General features: G+C 47.7%; 1 protein-coding gene across 1 annotated transcript in view; it reads right to left on the bottom strand.

Annotated features, from left to right (window-relative positions):
• LOC140422542 (uncharacterized) overlaps nt 1–11,164 on the bottom strand; it is a 95,839-nt gene extending 84,675 nt beyond the window's left edge. The window contains exon 1 of the mRNA XM_072507567.1: nt 11,023–11,164. The gene's annotated coding sequence lies outside the window, so the exon portion shown is untranslated. The remainder of the gene's footprint in view (nt 1–11,022) is intronic.
• Between the last annotated feature and the right edge of the window lie 1,525 nt (nt 11,165–12,689).

Genomic DNA, 12,689 nt, shown 5'->3' with positions numbered 1-12,689 from the left:
GGATGTCCAAAGAGACTTGGGGGGGTTCAGGTGCACAGATCCTTAAAATAGCAGGAACAAGTGCAGAAAATAATAATAAAGGCAAATGGAATGCTAGATTTTATATCTAGAGGATTGGAACACAAAGACACAGGGGTTATGCTGCAGCTATACAAAACCCTGGTTAGACTCCACTTGGAGACTGAGAGCAGTTCTGGGCACCACACCTTAGGAAGGATATTTTGGCCTTGGAGGGGGTGCATCGTAGGTTTACAAAAATCATACCTGGATTACAGCGGTTGAATTACGAGGAGAGATTACTCAATTTAGACCTGTTTGCACTGGAATTTAGAAGAACAAGGGGTGATGTGATCAAAATATTCAAGATATTAACAGGGAAAGACAGGGTAGATGATAAACTATTTGCTCTGGTAGGAAATTCTAAAACTAGGGGCTGGTTTAGCTCACTGGGCTAAATCGCTGGCTTTTAAAGCAGACCAAGGCAGGCCAGCAGCACGGTTCAATTCCCGTACCAGCCTCCCTGAACAGTCGCCGGAATGTGGCGACTAGGGGCTTTTCACAGTAACTTCATTGACGCCTACTTGTGACAATAAGCAATTTTCATTCATTTCATTCAACTAGGGGACATGGACTAAACGGTTCAGGAGAGATGTTGGGAAGAACTTCTTCACTCAAAGGGTGGTAGAGATTTGGAAGTCTCCCACAATCGGCAGTTGAAGTTAGATCAGTTGCTAATTTTAAATCTTAGATTGAGAGGTTTTGTTAAGCAAAGATATTAAGGGAAATGGGCCAAAGGCAGGTAGATGGAGTTAGGTCACAGATCAGCCATGATCTCATGGCGGGACAGGCTCCAGGGGCTGAATGGCCAGCTCCAGTTCCTATGACTCAGCAGGTCACAAAAATGTTGAAAGTTTGCGAGGCAGAAGTTGTGCCAGTTTGGGAATAAGCCGAGCAAATACTTGGTCTGTTTGACAAAGAAAATGGCCTACTTTAGAGAGATTCCCTCTGTGCGGCTTGGGGGAGGGAAAAGGGTCATGAAGACGGAAGAGATAAACTTGGATTTCAGGAATTATACAAATCTGAGCAATCTGGTGATGTGTTGATGGATGTGGAGCAAGTCGACTCATCCTCGAAGCTTCCGGAGGTCTCAGGAAGCCAGTGTGAGGCTCTTAATGCTCTCCTTTTCAGGGAAGAGGTGTCAAAGGCCATGAAGGAGCTGCAGTCGGGTAAAGTCCCGGGACTGGATGGCTGTGGCTGTGAGTTTTATCGGGGGTTTGAGGATTTGTTGTTGGACCCGTTGGTAGATATGTATTGTCACTCTTTTGACTCTGGGATAGATTATCATAGAATTTACAGTGCAGAAGGAGGCCATTCGGCCCATCGAGTCTGCACCAGCTCTTGGAAAGAGCACCCTACCCAAGGTCAACACCTCCACCCTATCCCCATAACCCAGTAACCCCACCCAACACTAAGGGCAATTTTGGACACTAAGGGCAATTTATCATGGCCAATCCACCGAACCTGCACATCTTTGGACTGTGGGAGGAAACCGGAGCACCCGGAGGAAACCCGCGCACACACGGGGAGGATGTGCAGACTCAGCACAGACAGTGACCCAAGCCAGAATCGAACCTGGGACCCTGGAGCTGTGAAGCAATTGTGCTATCGTGCTGCCACCGATTCTTCGTGAGGCTAATATCTCTTTGATTCTGAAGGTGGGCAAGGACCCAGAGGAGTGGGCCTCTCATCGCCCAATCTCGCTTTTGAATGTTGACTTGAAACAGCTGTCCAAAGTTTTGGCCACGATGTGGAGATGCCGGCGTTGGACTGGGTTGTGCACAGTAAGAAGTCTTAATAATAATATTATAATAATATTATTAATAATCGTTTATTGTCACAAATAGGCTTCAATGAAGTTACTGTGAAAAGTCCCTAGTCGCTACATTCCGGCGCCTGTTCGGGGAGGCTGGTACGGGAATTGAACCCGTGCTGCTGGCATTGTTCTGCATTACAAGCCAGCTATTTAGCCCACAGTGCTAAACCAGCCCCATATATATTATAACACAAGGTTAAATTCCAACAGGTTTATTTGGAATCACGAGTTTTCGGAACATAGCTCCTTCATCAGGTGAGTTTGGCGGGAAGGCTGGCGGACATCAATCCGACAACATAAGAACCAGGGGCAGTAGGCCACCTGGCCCCTCGAGCCTGCTGCGCCATTCGATGACATCATGGCTGATCTTGTGTGAATTCAGCTCTACTTACCCGCCCGCTCTCCATAACCCTTAATTCCTTTACTGTTCAAAAATTTACCGACCTTTGCCTTACAAACAATTAATGAGATTAAAGTTCTCGTTTCACTTATCTCTTTTTGGTTTCTCTGTGTACATCTGTAAATATACCAGCTATTAAAAACCCAATAAAAAACATCTAACAAATAAAAAAAGTTATAGTTTCACCCGCCAGTGGAAACAACCTCCCTGCTCCTATCCTATCTATTCCCTTCATAATTTTACATGTTTCTATAAGATCCCCCCCTCATTCTTATGAATTCCAATGAGTATAGTCCCAGTCTACTTAGTTTCTCTTCATAAGCCAATCCTCTCAACTCCGGAATCAACCGAGTGAATCTCCTCTGCACACCCTCCAGTGCCGGTACATCCTTTCTCAAGTAAGGAGACCAAAACTGTACACAGTACTCCAGGTGAGGCCTCACCAGCACCCCATACAACTGCAACATAACCTCCCTGCTTTTAAACTCCATCCCTCTAGCAATGGAGGACAAAATTCCATTTCCCTTCTTAATTACATGCTGCACCTGTAAACAAACATTTTGCGACAGAGGGAAGTATTCAAAATGGCGACCACAGGTGTTTGGGAGGATTATGGAATCATGGAATTTGTGAAATATCAAATCCACAAAATCCCTACAGTTCAGGAGGAGACCATTCAGCCCATTCAGTTGGCAGTGACGCTCCTAAAGAGCACCATCTCGAAGCCCACTCCCCCACCCCATTACCCCCACCTAACCTGTACATCTTTGGTCACTAAGGGCTATTTATCATGGCCGCTCCACCTAACCTGCACGTCTTTGGACTGTGGGAGGAAACCGGAGCACCCGGAGGGAATCAAACACAGACACGGGGAGAACGTGCAAACTCCACACAGACAATCTGGTCAATCGAATGCGACTCCCTGTCTCTGTGAGGCAGCAGTGCTAACCACTGGAGTGCTGGAGGAACTTTCCTGTCCAATTTACTATTCACATAATACATTTGTAGATAAGAGATTGAAGAACAGGAACTTGCAAACAGTTTGGAGAGAACTCCTATATCTCCTGTTCTCAAACACTTTTTCTTCAAAGTTAAGAAATAGGATGAGGCTAAATCTTTAAAAGACACAATGTCTTCAGTCCAAATCATCATCGCTGTCAGTGGAAAGGGTTAACCTCTCTGCTCTCAAAGGTGTTGGAGAAAACGTTCTCAATTGTGTACAACTGTTTACTTTACCTAACTTTATTTCCAGATAAAAGATGAATCAAACACCATTTTAAAATGCGTTTTCTCACTTCTTTTGGCAACTTTTTCAGCTTTGCCCAAATGCGTTTTTCCCTCTTTCTTCAGGCATCTTTCCAAATGACTCAAATGAAACTTAAGAAAACGAAAAGTAAAACAAAGAACAAGGAACAATATGGAACAGGCCTTTTGGCCCTCCAAGTCTGTACCGGTCATGATACCAACCTTTGGCCAAATACCTCAGCACTTCCTTGTACCATATCCCTCTATACCCATCCTATCCACGTATTTGTCAAGATGCCTTTTGAACACCATTAACGTATCAGCTTCCACAACCTCCCCTGGCAACACGTTCCAGGCACTCACCACCCTCTTGTGTAACAAAACCTGCCTCACATATCTCCTCTAAACGTTGCCCCACGGACCTTAAACACATGCCCCCCAGTGACTGACCCCTCTACCCTGGGAAAGACTGCCTGCCCAACCACTCTAGCCACGCCCCTCATAATCTTGTAGACGCCGTCAGGTCGCTCCTCAACCTCCGTCTTTCTAATGAAAACAGTCCGTCTTTTCAGCATCTCCACAGAGCAAACACCCTTCAAACCAGGCAGCATCCTGGTAAACCTCCTCTGTCCCCTCTCCAAAGCCTCCACATCCTTCTGGTAGTGTGGCGACCAGAATTGTGCGCAATATTCCAAATGCAGCCTCACCAAGATTCTATACAACTGTAGCATGTCTTGCCAGTTTTTATACTCGATGCCCCTTCCAATGAAGGCAAGCATTCCGGATGCTTTCTTGGCTACCGTGCCCACTTGTGTTGCCACTTTCTTCCTTTTAAAAAAATAAATTTAGAGTACCCAATTATCTTTTTCCAATTAAGGGCAATTTAGCGTGGCCAATCCACCTAGCCTGCACAGGGGCTGTGGGGGCGAAACCCACGCAAACACGAGGAGAATGTGCAAACTCCACACGGACAGTGATCCAGGGCTGGGATCGAGCCTGGGAGCTTGGCGCCGTGAGGCAGCAGGGCTAACCCACTGCGCCCACCGTGCTATCTTGTGTTGCCACTTTCAAAGACCTGTGGTCATGCACGCCCAGATCTCTCTGACTTTCTATATTCCAAAGAGTTTTGCCAGGGGCTGTTTAGCACAGGGCTAAATCGCTGGCTTTGAAAGCAGACCAAGGCAGGCCAGCAGCACGGTTCAATTCATAGAATTTACAATGCAGAAGGATGCCATTCAGCCCATCGAGTCTGCACCGGCTCTTGGAAAGAGCACCCTACCTAAGGTCAACACCTCCACCCTATCCCCATAACCCAGTAACCCCACCCAACACTAAGGGCAATTTTGGACACTAAGAGCAATTTAACATGGCCAATCCACCTAACCTGCACATCTTTGGACTGTGGGAGGAAACCGGAGCACCTGGAGGAAACCCGCGCACACACGGGGATGATGTGCAGACTCCGCACAGACAGTGACCCAAGCCGGAATCGAACCTGGGACCCTGGAGCTGTGAAGCAATTGTGCTATCCACAAGGCTACCGTGCTGCCCTAATTCCCGTAACAGCCTCCCCGAACAGACGCCGGAATGTGGCGACTAGGGGCTTTTCACAGTAACTTCATTTGAAGCCTACTTGTGACAATAAGCGATTTTCACTCATTTCATTTACAGTATATTTCCCCTCTATGTTAGACCTACCAAAATGCATTACTTCACATTTGTTTGGATTCAACTCCATTTGCTATTTCTCTCTCCAAATCTCCAACCTATCCATGTCCTGCTGTATCCTGTGACAATCCTCAACACTATCTGCCACTAACCATAGATTTGAGCCAGGGAAGTGGGATGGAAATTTTCAGAGATGGGAGGAGAAAGGAGAAAAGATTTGTTTCTTGGGGGTCGTTTTGCGGGATTGAAGGAGCTGGGAGTGAAGTACGGGCTGGAGCAGGGGGAAATATTTAGATACATGCAGGTTCGAGACTTTGCCAGAAAGGAGACACGGAGCTTCCCAGTAGAGCCGGTTTCCGCATTGCTGGAGGAGGTGCTGACGACAGGGGGGCTGGAGAAGGGGTCGTAGCGGCGGTTTCCAGGCTATTTTGGAGGAGGAGAAGGCGCCACTAGACGGGATCAAGGCAAAGAGGGAGGAAGAGTTGGGAGAGGGTATGAAGGAGGGGTTCTGGTGTGAGGTGCTTCGGAGGGTGAACTCGTGTGCCTCCACCTCGTGTGCGAGGTTGGGGTTGATATAACTGAAGGTGGTGTATAGAGCGCACCTGAAAGGGCGAGGATGAGCCGGCTCTTTGAGGGGGTAGAGGATGTGTGTGAACGTTACGGGGGGGGGGGGGGGTCCCCACAAACCATGTTCATATGTTTTGGTCCTGTCCAAAGCTGGAGGATTACGGGAAGGAGGTTTTTAGGGTAATCTCTAAAGTGGTGCAAGTGAAACTGGACCTGGGTACTCGGGAGGCCATATTGTGTCTGACCAGCCGGGGTTGGAAACGGGTACAAGGCAGATGTTGTAGCCTTTGCCTCGTTGATCGCCCAAAGGCGGCTCCTGTTAAGGTGCAGATCAACCTCTCCACCCTGTGCCCTGGCGTGGCGGGGGGAACCTGCTGGAATTCTTGACGCTTAAAAAGGTCAAATTTGAACTGAGGGGAAGAATGGAGGGGTTCGACAGTTCATGGGCGTTATTCATTATGCACTTTCGAGAATTAGATCACATCGAACATTAGGGGGTTTTGGGGGCTGGGAGGGTTGTGGGGAGGGGACTGTATTTGTTAGTGGTGACTATGGGTGATTCCTGATTCCTCTTTGTCATTTGTTTATGTTAACATGCGGGCTAATGTTTGGGGGTTTGGTGGGAGGATGGGATCGTTGTTATTGATATGGGGATTGACATTACATTCGTTACGGATTATTGTTTATTGTTGTAGATTTGGGAGAAAATGTGAAAAAAGAGAATAAAATTTAAAAAACAAAAATACTATCTGCCACTCCACCAACCTTGGTGTCATCCGCAAATTTATTAATCAGACCAGCTACATTTTCCTCCAAATCGTTCAGGTATACCACAAACAACAGAGGCCCCAGCACAGATCCCTGTGGAACCACTAGTCACAACCCTCCATCCAGAAAATCACCCTTCTACTGCTACCCTTTGCCTTCTGTGACCGAGCCAGTTCTGTATCCATCTTACCACCTCACCTCTGATCCCGTGTGAGTTCACCTTTTGCACCAGTCTGCCATGAGGCACCTTGTCAAAGGCTTTACTGAAGTCCATGGAAACAACATCCACCGCCCTTCCCCATACCAATCAGCTTTGTCACCTCCTCAAAAAACTTAATCAAGTTAGTGAGGCACGACCTCCCCTTCCCAAAACCATGCTGCTTATCACTGATGAGTCCATTTGTTTCCAAATGGGTACAAATCCTGTCCCTGAGAATTCTCTCCAATAATTTACCTACTCCCGACGTGAGGCTCACCGGCCTATAGTTTCCTGAATTATCCCGGTTACCTTTCTTGAACAGCAGTATCACATTAGCTATTTTCCAGTCCTCTGGGATCTCACCTGTAGACAATGAGGATGCAAAGATATCAGTCAAGGCCGCAGCAATTTCCTACCTTGCTTCCCTCAGTATTCTGGGGTAAATCCCATCCGGCCCAGGAGACTTATCTACCTTAATGTCTTTTATAACACCCAATACCTCCTTCTTTTTGATGTCAACATGACTCAGACTGTCCACACACCCTACCCAAGAATCATCTTCCACAAAGTCCTTTTCTTTGGTGAACACTAATGCAAAGTATTCATTTAGTACCTCGTCCATTTCCTCTGGCTCAACACATAGATTCTCCCCACTGTGCTCAAGTGGTCCAATCCTTTCCCTGGCCACCCTCTTGTTTTTTTACATGTGAATAAAAAGCTTTGGGATTCTCCTTAATCCCACTTGCCAAGGACTTTTCATGACCCCTCCTAATTTCCCGCTTAAGTACCTTCCTACTTTCTTTATACTCAAGGGTTTTGACTGTCCCCACCCTTCTAAGCCATACAACAGCCTCCTTTTTCTTTTTGACGAGGTTCACAATATCCCTCGTTATCCAAGGCTCCCTATACATCCCATACTTATCCTTCGTTCTCTCAGGACTTTCCTGAATACTAATCAACTGTCACTTGAAAGACTCCCACATGTCCGATGTTGATTTACCCTCCAACAGTCGCATCCAATCCAAATTCTTTAATTCCTGTCTAATGTTATCATAATTTGTCTTTCCCTATTTAGCACCTTAACACAAGGGTTACCCTCATCCTTCTCCAAAACGTACTCTAAAACCTATGGAATTGTGGTCACTACTCCCAAAATGTTCCCCGACTGAAACCTCAACCATCTGTCCAGGCGCATACCCCAATCTCAGATCCAGTACTGCCCCTTCCCTAGGTGGACTATCTACATATTGCATCAAGAAGCCTTCTTGAATACACCTTACAAACTCTACCCCATTGAAGCCAGTAGCACCAAGTGATTCACGGTCAATATAGAGGAAGTTAAAATCCTCTACTACAACAACCTTGTTACTTTTGCACCTATACAAAATCTCTCTACCTATCTGCTCCTCTATCTCTTGCTGGCAGTTGGGGTGCCTATAATAAACGCTCAACATTGTGACTGCCCCCTTGCTGTTCCTGAGCTCTACCTAGATTGCCTCATTGTATGAACCCTCTGAGGTGTCCTCCCGCAGTACAGTTATAATATTCTCCTTAACCAGCAACGTGACCACCCCACCCCTTTTACCTCCCCCTCTATCTCTCCTGAAGCATCTATATCCTCCAACGTTCAACTGCCAATCCTGCCCTTGCTTTAACCATGTTTCTATGATAGCCACAACATTGTCGTTCCAAGTACTAATCAATGCTCTAAGTTCATCTGCCTTACCTGCTCTACTTCTGGCATTGAAACAAATACATTTTAGGCCACTGCGTTTGAGCAGACAGGGTGATGTGCTGTTCTCTTATTTTTGTTCTCTATTTCCCCTTCATTTATTACACCTTCTAAGCTGGCGCTCTGGTTCCCACCCCCTGCCATATTAGTTTAAATCCTCCCGAGTGACTCTAGCAAACCTCCCAGCCAGGATATTGATGCCCCTCCAGTTTAGATGCAACCCGTCCTTCTTGTACACGTTCCACCTGCCCCGGAAGAGATCCCAATGATCCAGAAATCTGAAACCCTCCCTCCTACACCACCAGTTTAGCCACGTATTTAGCTGCACTATCCTCCTATTTCTAGCCTGACTGGCACGTGGCACAGGGAGTAATCCTGAGATTACAATCCCAGTGGTCCTGCTTTTTAGTTTACTGCCTAACTCCCTGAACTCCTTCTACAGGACTTCATCCCTCTTCCTGCCTATGCCGTTAGTACCTATGTGTACTACGACCTCTGGCTGTTCACCCTGCTTCTTCAGGATGTCCTGTGTTCACTCAGAGACATCGTTGACCCTGGGGCACCAAGGAGGCAACATACCATCCTGAAGTCTCTTTCACATCCACATAAACGCCTACCTGCGCCCCTTGCTATAGAGTCCCCTGTAGCTATCACTCTCCTGCACTTTGTCCTCCCCTGCTGAGCATCAGAGCCAGTTGTGGTGCCACTGTTTTGGCTGCTGTTGTTTTCCCCTGATAGGCTATCCCCCCCCCAACAGTATCCAAAACAGTATACTTGTTAGAGAGGGGGACAGCCACAGGAGATTCCAGCACTGACTGCCTGCCCTTTCTAGCTGTCTGCCTGCACCCTGGGTGTGACCACATCTCTGTAACTCCTATCTATGACATTTTCCACCACCAGCATGCTCCCAAGTGCATCCAACTGCTGCTCCAACCGAACCACGCGGTCTGTGAGGAGCTTCCATTGGATACACTTCCTGCTGTGTGGTTGACCGGAACGCTGGAAGCGTCACTATCTCTCACATCACAGTTGGAGCACTGCACCCCACTGAGTGACATTTAAGCACTGGTTAATTAATTTAAAATAAATACTTATTCAATTATTAGCTTAAGTTACAATTAACTATATGGTCCCTGGCGCTAGATATCTACTGTAAAATTAAATGCTAAATACTAATCTCCACCTTCAGGTTTAGTTACTCCTCTACCTAGTGTGGTAGTCTGTGTAGAGGTCTTACGGTACCTGGTAATGCAGGAACGCCATTGGTAGATATTGTATGTTTCCTATTGGTCAAGCTGTATGGTAGCTCCGCCCTGCAAGGCAGGGTATGAGAGCCCGTGCCACCCCAGCCTTCATTCTGTACCTGAGCTGCTGGGGGAAACATGTAGCTTATTAAAGCATTCGGCTGGACTACAACCTCGCTTTAGTGGTCATTGATCGTGCATCACCTAGTTAATTAATTAATTAAAATTTGTTTTTGCAATGTTTTTTTCTCAAATTTAACGCAGATTCCCTATCAGCCAATCAGGTCACAGCTTTACTGTGACATCACTTCTCCGTTCTTTCCTCCCATAATCTAAAAGACAGACAGACACAAATACCACTTACCTTCCCAAACTGCACTCCAGATTTCTCCCGCTCAGCTCCGCTTCCGATGTGAAGGACTTACCTGCCTTGCTTGCGACTCACCAATTAGCTCTCTCCCTTGTAGTCACCTGCAGCAGGGCAAGGCCACTCACTGGAAATGTGAGTGTGACAAATCAAGGAGTAAAAAGCACTTCCTCCCACCCAGCCTCGAATTTCTACCGAGCTTCAAATTCTCAGCTCCAAAACTCACTCTTCGATGTACCTCACTCTGGATGTGTCTTCTCGATCTCATTGGAAGTGTGCACAACTGTGCAGGAGGATCAGACTACAAGGGGAAGATTTTCCAGTCACAACATTACAGGCTTTTCAGAAATATGCATTGGATGGGCTGGTGATCTCCTTTGATTCAGTGAAAGCTTCTGCTTGAGTCAAGTGGAATTATTTGGTGCATACGCTGCGAGGTCCTGAGGATTATATTGAGTGGATTCAATTGTTATATCTCAGACCGTCAGTGGCAATGCTCAGAAGTGGTATAAGGGCATTGAATTTTGAGCTTCAGAGAGGGAGTAGAAAACCTTTTGTGGGAAGAAATGACTAGAAATATATAACATAGTAACAGTATATTAAAAGACTAGAACAATAAATGTACTTTATTGCAGAATCATAAATAACATATCTAATCTGTACCATATAACACACATATCTCTGTCTGATATTAATTTACTGTCCCCTTAACTGTCAGCCATCTCCTGGAGAAACCAGCCCTTTAATTGTGAACATTGGGAAAGAGACCATCCTTTTAGCCAGACAAATAAATGTGTGAAGCTGAGGGAGCAAAGGATGTCAATGTCTTTAAGAGAGAGAGAGAGACCTGGGCCAAGCTTTCCAGAGTCTGCACCCTCCCTGGATTCACTTCCTTTTCCTTCAGTTGCTGCAAGTCACCAAGTAAAGGTCAGAATGAGAAAAGAAAGTGTTTTACTCACAGAGACAGGAGGAAGCTCAATCTTCATTCAGAGATGAGCAGCAGCTTTGCGGGGCCAGAATGAGCAAGTTCACAAATCAATGTCCGACTGCCACATTCAGACAATGAGGGAACTCTGATTGGCTGGTGAAGAAGAGTCCTTCCGGTCCTTCCAGTTTCCCATTGGTCAATACCTTTGTGTGCCGGTCAAGGGGGAAAGGGCTTTCCCCGCACATGCGCACATTGCCCGACTCTTGAACATGCGCAGTCGTGGATCGGGATCTCGCTCTGGCCGGTGCATTGTCTCCAGGAGGTGCAGAGGGAGGGGGAACAATGGGTGGGTGCGGGGCTCCCGTGTCTGTGCGCCTGGCCTGCTCACTGGAACCCGGTGACGTCACCATGGAGCAGAGTGAATCCTATTGGTTGATCCAGACAGGGCTCCATAATCACAATGTGGAGGTTGGACAATGAGTTCCAGACTAAAACTTCCTCCTCTGGGCAACATCTGGGAGGAAATCAATGTCTCGCCCTTTCCATTTCTTTTCTCATTCTGACCTTCAATTGGTGACTTGCAGCAACTGAAGGGAAAGGAAGTGAATCCAGGGAGGGTGCAGACTCTGAAAACCTTGGCCCAAGTATCTCTCAAAGACAGTCGGCTGGATTCTCCAACAATGGGCTGATGTTCCCAGGCCGGTGTAATCCGTTACACACCAGACTCGCCTTAAAAAGATTTACAACTATTCACCTACCTCGAAGGGGCTGGCAGTGCTTCTCGCAGCTTCAGCTGCTGATACGGGCCCCCGCACTTCCGGTTGCGAGTTTGTGCATGTGCACGGTGACGGCCTGCAGCGGCCGAGCTGAACACGATGGCAGGCTCAGCCGGCGGACCTGGACCGACAAAGAAGGTCCCAATGATCTGTCCCGCGCCGCTTGATCTATCTTGATTGCTGCCTAGCCGCACATAAGGCCCTCCTCCTGCCTTACTTGATCCCGCCGCCCCCCACAGGGTGGCCGTGGGCTGAGTCCCGACCAGTCAGACGTGGTTAGCATCGTGCCATCGGGACCGGAGCATCGCTGGGAGGGCCTCTGGCAATGGCCACACCGCACAAATGGCACGCGAGCAATTCTGGGACCGGATAATCGAGGAAGAGGCGCCGGGCCCAATCCTGTCGTAAAAGTGGATTCTCCGCCCCCACGCCAAACCCAATTTTGGCGTGGGGCTGCGGAGAATCCAGCCAATTGGTACAATTCTCCCCCAAAATTTCGAAGTTAATTTATGGTGGGTTTTTCAGGGTGTTTCCTGCCAGTTCTGCCGGCGAATTTCCCACTGCTATTCAATAACATTTGTCACTTTTTTGGGCCCTGGGGAGTTGCTCACCGGTTTAGCCCAGACTTGTACAGGTGACACCTGCCCCGGGGAGCTGAACTCAGAGATCGGGCCGCCATTTTGAAAGGATGCCCCGAACTCCAAGTGAGGTTGTGGATCCCCCACACCCATGGGTAATGTCACCCCTCACGCACATGGGCACTACCCCACAACCTCCAAGCGAGGACACTCTACTGTGGAGTCCCTTGGCATCCCCCCTCTTCAGACCCCCCAAAGCTCCCATCCAGCACCCCCTCCCTTCCAGGACCCCTACCCATCACCCCATCAACCTCCAGAGGCCCCTATGTACCTGCCCTGCACTC

This window comes from Scyliorhinus torazame, chromosome 5, assembly GCF_047496885.1.
Source record: "Scyliorhinus torazame isolate Kashiwa2021f chromosome 5, sScyTor2.1, whole genome shotgun sequence".
Taxonomy (NCBI): domain Eukaryota; kingdom Metazoa; phylum Chordata; class Chondrichthyes; order Carcharhiniformes; family Scyliorhinidae; genus Scyliorhinus; species Scyliorhinus torazame.
Note: the sequence above shows the minus strand (reverse complement) of the source record. Positions and strands in the feature narration are given on the sequence as shown.